Genomic DNA, 9465 nt, shown 5'->3' on the forward strand with positions numbered 1-9465 from the left:
GGAAAGAGAAGTTAATCTCCTAGCCAAATGCAAAACAGTGTCAGAAAAACGTGGGTGAGACTGGTGTACAAAGTGTAGAACTCCTTCCATGATCAATACCATGGTTAGGCCTAGTTTTTTGTTGCTTTGCCTATATGCTATGTTTACACTAGAACATTTTATTTACAGACGAACAATGTAAGTTCATTGTGGATAGATAATATTATCAAATAATTGATTTTGCATTTGCTGTAGTCCTTTCACACCATGCACATTATTAGTAGAAGTATTTCTAGCATGGTTCCTACACCATCACATGGGAAATTCCTCACCCTCATCACAAACACACACTCGCACTCAATGAGCACCGATAATGGTACAAGCTGTAGGAAATTCCATCACTCTCTTTCTCACATGCTTTGATAACATTACATCTCATAGGAAACCCCTAGGCACACTGGTAATCATCTCATCCACAGAAAGCTGTGTTGCTAATACATCCTACAAGATTCATTCATCGCTCTTAAATGTAGATACTTCTCTTTCTACATTGATAGTGGCAGGACATCAGTGTAGGATGTCAGCTGTTACCTTTCCTGCCAGTAAGTACAGTAATATAATATCCCCTAGTCCAGCCACTTCAGGCAGACACTAATAATGAATGAGCCATCCCTCACGTATTCTCATGCCCTGTATTCTAGACAGCAATTAAGAAATGGTAATTGACGTCTTCCACTCAAGATTCCTCCTATGAACCAGAAAAAATGGCTGGAACAATTAGGAAGCATGTTTTCTCCTTGCTATTTCAGGAGCCCTGCTGAGAAGTCAGAATCCTGAGAGAGATGGTCCTTGGAAATACTGAGCAAATGAGGGATGTGTCGGTCATCTGCGGGATGTGTTGAAGCATGTAGAGACCTTGACTGTGTGAAGCGAAAATGGATGTGTTAGGGCCCTGCTAGAGGTGTAAAGACTCAACCCACAAGATGTCAAACGTGCTGGAGGCAGTTTAGCAACCTGCCCCTTTGGCAGACAACTCATAATCCTACACAGGAAATATATATCTGGACCTTGGAAAACTGTGAGGTGTGTTGAGAACTTGTAAGACAGGCCAGTACATAGATTCTGCTCAGGTGTTATCACAATCTCGTGGGAATTTTTGGGACTCTTTGAGCTATCTATGAATTTGGGCTCATTGAGACTCTGTGAGTATTCCTCATATGCATCCAGTTTGACAGGATTTAAAAAATGTTGCATTTCTATTTTACTGGGCTTGCAAGATAGAAATGCTGAATCGTAAGTAGGCTTGAGCCTTGACATCAGTCTAAGCCATATCTGATGAGTTAGAGGCTTCATAGAGACCCTAGCCTTCACATTAGTCTGAGATAGTTACTCCACAAAGACGTAGTAGTATGGGAAGGCATGATTATGACTTTTCGAAGATTGTTTAAAGATGACGGATGTGTAAATTGCCTTTTCCTTTTCTACTCTTCCTCCTTCCTTAGCCATCATCTCTTTGTTTTCTGTCATTCTGGTTGCTCTTTCAGCCTTAGACTAGTACAAACTACCTGAAGTGACCATAATCACAGCTACCAAGTCAACTCATCTTCAAATGTCTCCCAGAGTTTTTCAATACATAAATAATAGGAAGAGGAAATAGAAGCTGTAAATGCTGAGTCTGAAAGAAGACAGGTTTTATAATAGTCCATCAACACTTGCTCCAGGAATAACCAAGAGCTTGTGTAAGATTGCTACCTTAGCAATGTTAGTATACCAAGTTAAAGTTAAGCCACAGTACTGTGAAGGTCATGGCACAGCATCTAACTTTTATTATCTCATGTCAGCACGTAGGACTATGTGAGAATGATTGCTTACTTCTCTAATTGGGTGGCTGCCAAGAATAAAAGTCCTGTTGGTTGCTGCACTGTTTTTAAGAGACAGGATACAATTAGGTCATTTCCAAATGGATCTAAAGTGTCAGACCTCTGTTATTTCACTAGCTCACCTGATATATAGTTTGCTGGACTAATGTCAGAGCTCAAGTCTGACTTCATCAGCTCACTCACCAAGTGATAGCTTGAACTGATGTAAATATTTTGGGTTCCTGTAAATTGACTAGCTCAACACCTCCAGCTTGCTGGACTAAGGACGAACCGTGAGCTTCTGGGAGCTGACCATCTATACCACTGTAGTGTGCTGGGCTGGTATCCAGGCACAAAACTCGATTAGGATCAGCTCTCTCAGTGGCTCTAGCCTGCTGGTATCATGCCATAGATGCCTGTATGACATCCCTGGCTCAGCACTTTTGGCTTCCTGGACTGATATCAAGCCACAAACATATTTTGGGTAACTATCACAGAAGTTATAGCTCTTGAACTGATGTGAAGTTTTGCATCTCTTTAGATATACCTTCGACTCATGTCAAGGCTCATGCCTCCCTAAGGTTAGTAGCTCATCATTTTACCTTGCCAAATCGATATCAACGCTGAGGCCTCTGCGACATATATGTTTGTGCTCCATTGGTACAGTCTGTAGCTATATTATGATCTAGGCCTTGGTCTCTGATATTGCTGGCTCATGCCTATACTCTACTTGCTGATTTATTTGAAGAGGCTGGTTAATGTGTGTCCTAGAAGAACCATAGATTACTGGTTTGATAGTAGGTGCAAGGCCATTATGAATTCACTAGCTCAGTACTGGCTTGCTTGGCTGATTCTAAGACTGATCTCTGTAAAGTGTCTGGCTTTATGTGTACACCTTTCTGGGGTGACGCCAACCACCGTCTGCTTGGAGCTCATTGGTTCAGCACTTCCAGTTTGCTAGATTTTTGTTAAGGTATAGGGTTTGGAAGTCACTGGCTCAGTGACCTTTTTAAAGGGTAGTTTAAATTCTACAAATAAGCCAATTGCATGTGTAATTACAAGGCTCCTAATTTGAAAAGAATGTACCTGTTACATTACATTTCCCTCTGGCTGATATTCACATGGTCATTTATAAAATATAAAAATTAGATGATTAGTGTCAACTAAATAAAGTATGCAGCTGCAAGATTCAACTATCAGCATATAGATACAGCATTTGCAGACCTTCAGGCAAAGCTTGTGTCAACAGATGAGCTTTGCACCGTTATTTGAACATGAGTCGACTTACGCTCTGTCACAACAGTGAAAAGTGTTCATTCATTTGCAGTGCAGCTCTTATCTTGTGGAGGGGTAATAATGAGAGGATTAGTGCTTTCTGCTGTTGCTAAATTAAGTTCAATGAAAAATAAAAGTGTTGGGCAGGGTCTGGACAAACACCATTTGGAGCTGTGTATCTAGCAGAGCCTAGCTGGGTTTTTTTAGGGATGGTGGTCAGAGCATATTTTACTCCATTTCAGTAGAGTCCTGTAATTTTCATTGCTATATTCTTAGACTGATGCAACTGCCAAGCTATCACTGTTATCCCCCATTCACACATTGATTGTCACCAGATTCAGTGATGTGTATTAAAAAAAACCTTTGCAATGTATACAATAGTCTTTAAAATGTCAGAGTATTCATGTTTAAATATAAGCTGTCTCAGGGCATGGTAACTGTTGTAAATGTTGACTTCCTTACAGTGACTACTATATTTCTGTATTTAGCTAGGTGTGAGGTTTCTAAGTATTGTGACATTGGGCATTTTAAACATGAAATCATTTGTATTTCTCAGACCCTGGAAATTCACCACAGTCTCTGTAGGTGTCTCCACTCAAAATCTGGGTAATTAGGTAATACAACAGTTCGGTTTTTATGTGTTTGAAAAAAATTATAGGTTGTCATCAAGAAGTAGCATTTTGAGGCAGAGTGTAGTAATGGCTTGGAGTTGGGTAGGATTTGTGAAATGTTTCCTGGCACTGGTGAAGAACTGACTCTGTTTTCTATAAAGATGACAGGATTTGGAATGAAATTCCTAGTCTTCACATTATCTGGAAAAGTTTCTTGTCAGAAGGCAACAGCTTCTTCCATATATTTTTTTCAGCTTTGAAACCAGATCTGGTTTCTCAAAGCTGAGGTGCAATGTAAAGCACAAAATGAACTTTTTAATGTCTTTGCATTCTGGTTTGTTATCTATGACTAGAAATCAGATAGGGTTAACATATATAATTCAATACTGCTGATTCTTAACATTTATTTGCCATGTTTACCTCAAATCTGTTCAGTGCTTCCAAACTACCATCAAAACAGTTTTCCTTCTAGTCCCTGTTTTTTCTGAAATACTGTTGACCGAAAAAGAACAGGAAGGAAGTTGCCTTGAATTGCCTAATCTTAGCTATTGTCAGTGGTGCTTCTAAAGATGGTTTGTTTTGTATTTCCTTATAGCTCACTTCATGACACAGAAACAGACAGATATATCAGAATGTGTAGATTTTTTAGCCAAGGGGAATAAAATGAACAAAATCCCTCTTTGGTTTTTACTCTTCAGGTATTTGAAACTGAAAAAATGGCACCAAAATTGGTAAGGGTACCCTCAAACCCTCTTCTCCATTTCTAGGATGAACTAGGAGGAACTGAGGGTTTTACTTGTTACTCCTGTTTCTTCACACATCCTCTCCCTTAAGACGCCGCTAGGCGCCTTGCCTTCCAGCCCCTTGGCGTGTTCACGAATGACAGGGAACTCACCTACGTGGGTAATGAGTGTCGGGGAGGGGTTGTCATTTATATGACAACGGGATAGGAAGTCTGCCGCTACATTGGTGTGGCCAGGCCTAAATTCACTATGGAAATGAAAAGGTTGTAGGGTGAAAGCCCACCGGGTGATCCAGGCGTTGTCAGTTTGTGTGGTCTGTAGCCACTTTAATGGGGCGTGATCAGTAATTAGGGTGAAGGTGCGGCCCAGGAGGTAGTCCCGGAAATATTTTACTCCCCATTTGATGGCCAAACACTCGGTCTCAATTGTAGCGTACCTTTGCTTCTGGGGATTCAGTTTCTTGCTGGCATAGGCGATTGGGCACTCCACACCCTCTGTCTCTTGTGTTAACACGGCTCCCACGATGTGATTACAAGCATCAGTCTGCAAGATGAACGGACATGTAAAGTCAGGTGTTTGAAGGACCATGTCATTACATAAAGCTTGTTGTGTTTTCCAAAAAGTTTCCAAACATTCCATATTCCAGCTTATCGGTCCATTACCCCTTCCCTTTAATAAATTAGTTAATGAGGCTGTTACTGCCGCGAAATGAGGAATGAACCGGCAATCATAACTGGCTAGTCCTGGGAAAATTCGCATTTGTTTCCTTGTTTGGGGTGGTGAGTAGCCCCGAATGGCTTCTATTTTGTCTGTGAGAGGGCGAATACATCCTTGGCCTACCATAAAGCTCAAATATTTGGTTTCAGCTTTCCCTAAGGCACATTTTTGTGGATTTGCTGTTAGACCAGTCAGTCTTAATTCTTGAAGAACTGCCCAAAGGGCCTTCAAATGTTGTTCCCATCCATCCGCATAAATTATAATATTGTCTATATATGCTGTGGCATATTGCTGATGTGGTGCTGAGACCCAATCAGTTAATCTTTGGAATGTTGCCGCAGCTCCGTGTAGGCCAAATGGCATACGTTTAAACTTGTACAGTTCCCAAGGGGTTCCAAAAGTGGTTTTTGCTTGGTCTTACGTTCAGACAGGAACCTGCCAATAACCCTTAGTTAGATCCAAGGTAGATATGAATTTGGCCCTTCCAACTCTCTCCAATAATTCACTTATTTGCGGCATGGGGAAAGCATCAAATTTTGATATTGTGTTTAGCTTTCTGAAGTCTACACATAATCGGAGCAAACCATCTTGTTTGGGTACAGCTACTAATGGACTACACCAAGGACTATGAGACACTGTTATAATTCGCAGAGCCAACACCTTGTCAATCTCTGTTTTTATTACATCAAACAGATGATAGGGGATTCTTCTCCATTTTTCTCTTACCACTCTTCCTTCAGGAGTGATAATTTTGTGCTCTATCCCTTTAGCACATCCTGGAATTTCGTTAAACACGTCTCCAAATTCATTTATTAGGAGCCTTAAATGTTCTTGTTGCTCTATTGTCAATTGATCTCCTAAACATACCTCTTTACTAGTTTCCTGTCCTTTTGGTAATGTGGTCGTTTTATTTCCTGACTCTGACTGTTCTCCTATGTGGGTCCCCAGTAGACATTCAGGTCCATGCCAGGGTTTCAACAAATTGACTTGAAAAATTTTTCTCTTTTTCGTATCCGGGGAGTAAGATTTCATAATTGACTGGGCCAACCCACCTGATTATCTCAAACGGTCCTTGCCAACAAGTTAAAAATTTACTCGTTGCACTAGGCAGGAGTACTAAAACTTTTTGTCCTTCCCGTAATTCTCTTTGTTGAGTCCTCTTATTGTAATTGACCTTTTGTCTCTCTTGTGCTTGTTTGAGATGGTCTTGGGCTACCTCCTCTGCTCTCTGTAGCCTTTTCCTCAGCTCTTGGATGTATTCTGTTGGTTGTTTCCCTGTTGGTTCCCCTTTCTCCCAACCCTCCCGTGCTATGTCTAACAGGCTCCGTGGCTTGTGTCCATATATCAGCTCGAATGGAGAAAACCCAAGGGAAGACTGAGGGACTTCCCTTACTGCAATTAACAGTGGTGGTACTAACAAATCCCACTTTCTTGAGTCTTCTTGAGCGCATTGGCGTAACATATTTTTGAGCGTTCCGTTAAACCTTTCTACCGACCCGTTTGTTTGGGGATGATATACGGCCGTGCGCAAGTGCTGTATCTTGAGTACCTGGCATATGCTTCTCATTACATGGGACATGAAGTTCGTCCCTTGGTCTGTGATTATTTTGTTAGGTATACCCACTCTCGATACCCACTTAAGCAATTCCTCCGCTACCCTCGGTCCTGTAACTGTACAAAGCGGGATTGCTTCAGGGAACCTCGTGGCATAGTCTATCATGACTAATATGAATTGATGACCCATCGAACTTTTTGGTAGTGGCCCTATTACAGCTAGTGCTATTCAGGAAAACAGGTGTTCCACTACCTCATTATTGACTCCAAGATGAACATGAGCTGCCAATGCCAGACTGCAGCCAGCAAGGCCAGCCATACCTTGTCATGCATCCAAAGGTGCATCTCAAGCCAGTCCAGAAAAGTGATACTCCCCCTCTATGCGACTTTGGTCAGGCCGCAGTTGGAGTACTGCATCCAGTTCTGGGTGCCACACTTCAAAAGGGATGTGGCCAGCCTGGAGAGGGTTCAGAGGAGGGCTGCCCGCTGGGGGAGAGGGCAGCAGGACAGGCCCTACGAGGAGAGACTGAAGGACCTGAACCTGTTCAGCCTCAGCAAGAGGAGGCTGAGGGGGGAAGTGGTGCCTGCCTACAAACTCATCAGGGGAGATCAATAGCAAATAGGCAGAGCCCTTTTCTCCCCAGCACCACCTGGGGTGACAAGGAACAATGGTAATAAGCTGATGGAGAATAGGTTTAGGTTAGAGATCAGAAGGCAATATTTTACAGTTAGGGTGGCCAAAATCTGGAACCAACTTCCCAGGGAAGTGGTCCTCGCCCCTACCTTGGACAACTCCAAGAGGAGGTTGGGTGATCACCTGTCTGGGGTCTTGTGAACCCAGCATTCATTCCTGCCTGTGGCAGGGGGTCAGGCTAGATGATCTGTTCAGGTCCCTCCTGACCCTAGCTACTATGATACTCTGATACCTGCATTGAAAGTAGAGGAGCTCAAGGTGGTTTTTGTAGGCTGACACACTGGCAATTAGGGCAAGCTCGACAGAAGTCTTCTACTTGCTCATAGAGTTGGGGCCAGAAACACCACTTAGTCAGTCTAGCCTCCATTTTAGTTTTCCCCTTGTGTCCTTCCAAGGGGTTCATATGGGCCAATTTCAATAATGAGTTTCTATACACCTGAGGAATCAGAAGTTGTGGTATCTCTACTCCATCAGGGTGGCCCGCTTTAATTCTATATAATAAACCCTTCCTTAGTTCGTATCTGGGCAATGCACAACACCAATCAGGGCATATTACCTTTTTGTCTCGTTTGGCCAATTCTGACTGCATGATGGCTTGGAACAGATCTTCTCCCTCTTGGGCTTCCTTGAAGTGGGCATTGCCTGCCAAACTTGCCAGATTGAATCTATCTGATTTAGATGGATTTTCAGACTCTTCTCCCAACAAGCCCATCTGCTTTTCCTCTTGTATTCCCCATGTATCCAACACCTGGTAAACTTCCGTCCAATCTCGGCCTGATATCATTGGATAGGGCAGATCTTTGGCTAGCCCGACAGGCATTTCCCTCACAACATCTAATACTTCCATCCAATATCTCCTCCATGGATATACCGATGGTTGCCCATGCATACAAATCATCTTCACCGCATCTGCTCTCAGGGCCCAATCTCTCGGAGCTAGGTCTGCCCTAACTAAGGTCTGTGCACAACCGGTGTCCACGATGGCTTGTATCTTCTTCCCGCCTACCCAAGCCCAAATTGTTGGTTTATCCTTTGGCCTTTCCCCGCCTGGTTTTCCCATGCTACAGTCCATCATCTCTACCTGACCATTGTCTCTCTGTATATTACGTTGTATCCTAGCCTCCAATGAAGTATTTCCAGTTGAATCTGGCGAGGCACGTTTGTACCATCTCTTGCCATGTGTCCTATCCGTCCGCACCAGAAACACACTATTGTGGATTGTCTTGCCTCCTGGACCTCTTTATGATCTGTCTCGGGTGATACATGGGTTACCCTTCCTTTTATACCACATTCTCAGTTAGTCTCCTTGTGCACTGTCAAAATCTTTGGATAATCTCAGAGCCTCTACTGACGATTTCGGGTGGTGGCAATGTACCCACCGCTGGGTACCTTCATCCAGATCCATTAAAAACTGTTCTAGCAAAATCTGGTCACATAGATCCACTTTTGACACCTCTAGGGGTCTCAACGACTTCTCTAATAAGTCTGCCAGATGTTGAAGTAAGACCTAAGGTGTCTTATACTCTGTCCACTTCTTCATTCGGAAGGATTGATGATATCTCTCAGGATTGATATCCAAACGATACATAATTTCCTTTTTTACTGTGTCATAGTCGACTGCTTCACCTCATGGCATAGCTCGATAGGCGGCCTGGGCTCTTCCTATCAGTAAGAAACCCAATTGGCCAGCCCATCGGCTCTGATCCAAACTGGCGGCCAATGCTGCTCGTTCAAAGCTCTCTAGAAAGGCTTCCAGGTTGTCCTGTGGAGTCATGTTGGGAACCTTCAAATCTACTTGATTCCATTGAGTCCATGCTTGTTGAAGCCACTTTTCTTTGAGAGCAATTTGTCAAGCTGCTTGCTGTTGTTGTTGTTTTTGTTGTAGCAACTGGCTCACCAGATGTAGTGTCTGCTGGAGAGGTTCGGGACTTCCCATTGTGCTGGGCTGCATTTCCATGTGTTCCTTACGACTTAGGCTGTTGTCGAAGTTCCCGGCCAATGCACCACTTGTGGGGGGGGTTACGTCTAACCTG

This window comes from Alligator sinensis, unplaced genomic scaffold, assembly GCF_000455745.1.
Source record: "Alligator sinensis unplaced genomic scaffold, ASM45574v1 scaffold220_1, whole genome shotgun sequence".
NCBI lineage: Eukaryota > Metazoa > Chordata > Crocodylia > Alligatoridae > Alligator > Alligator sinensis.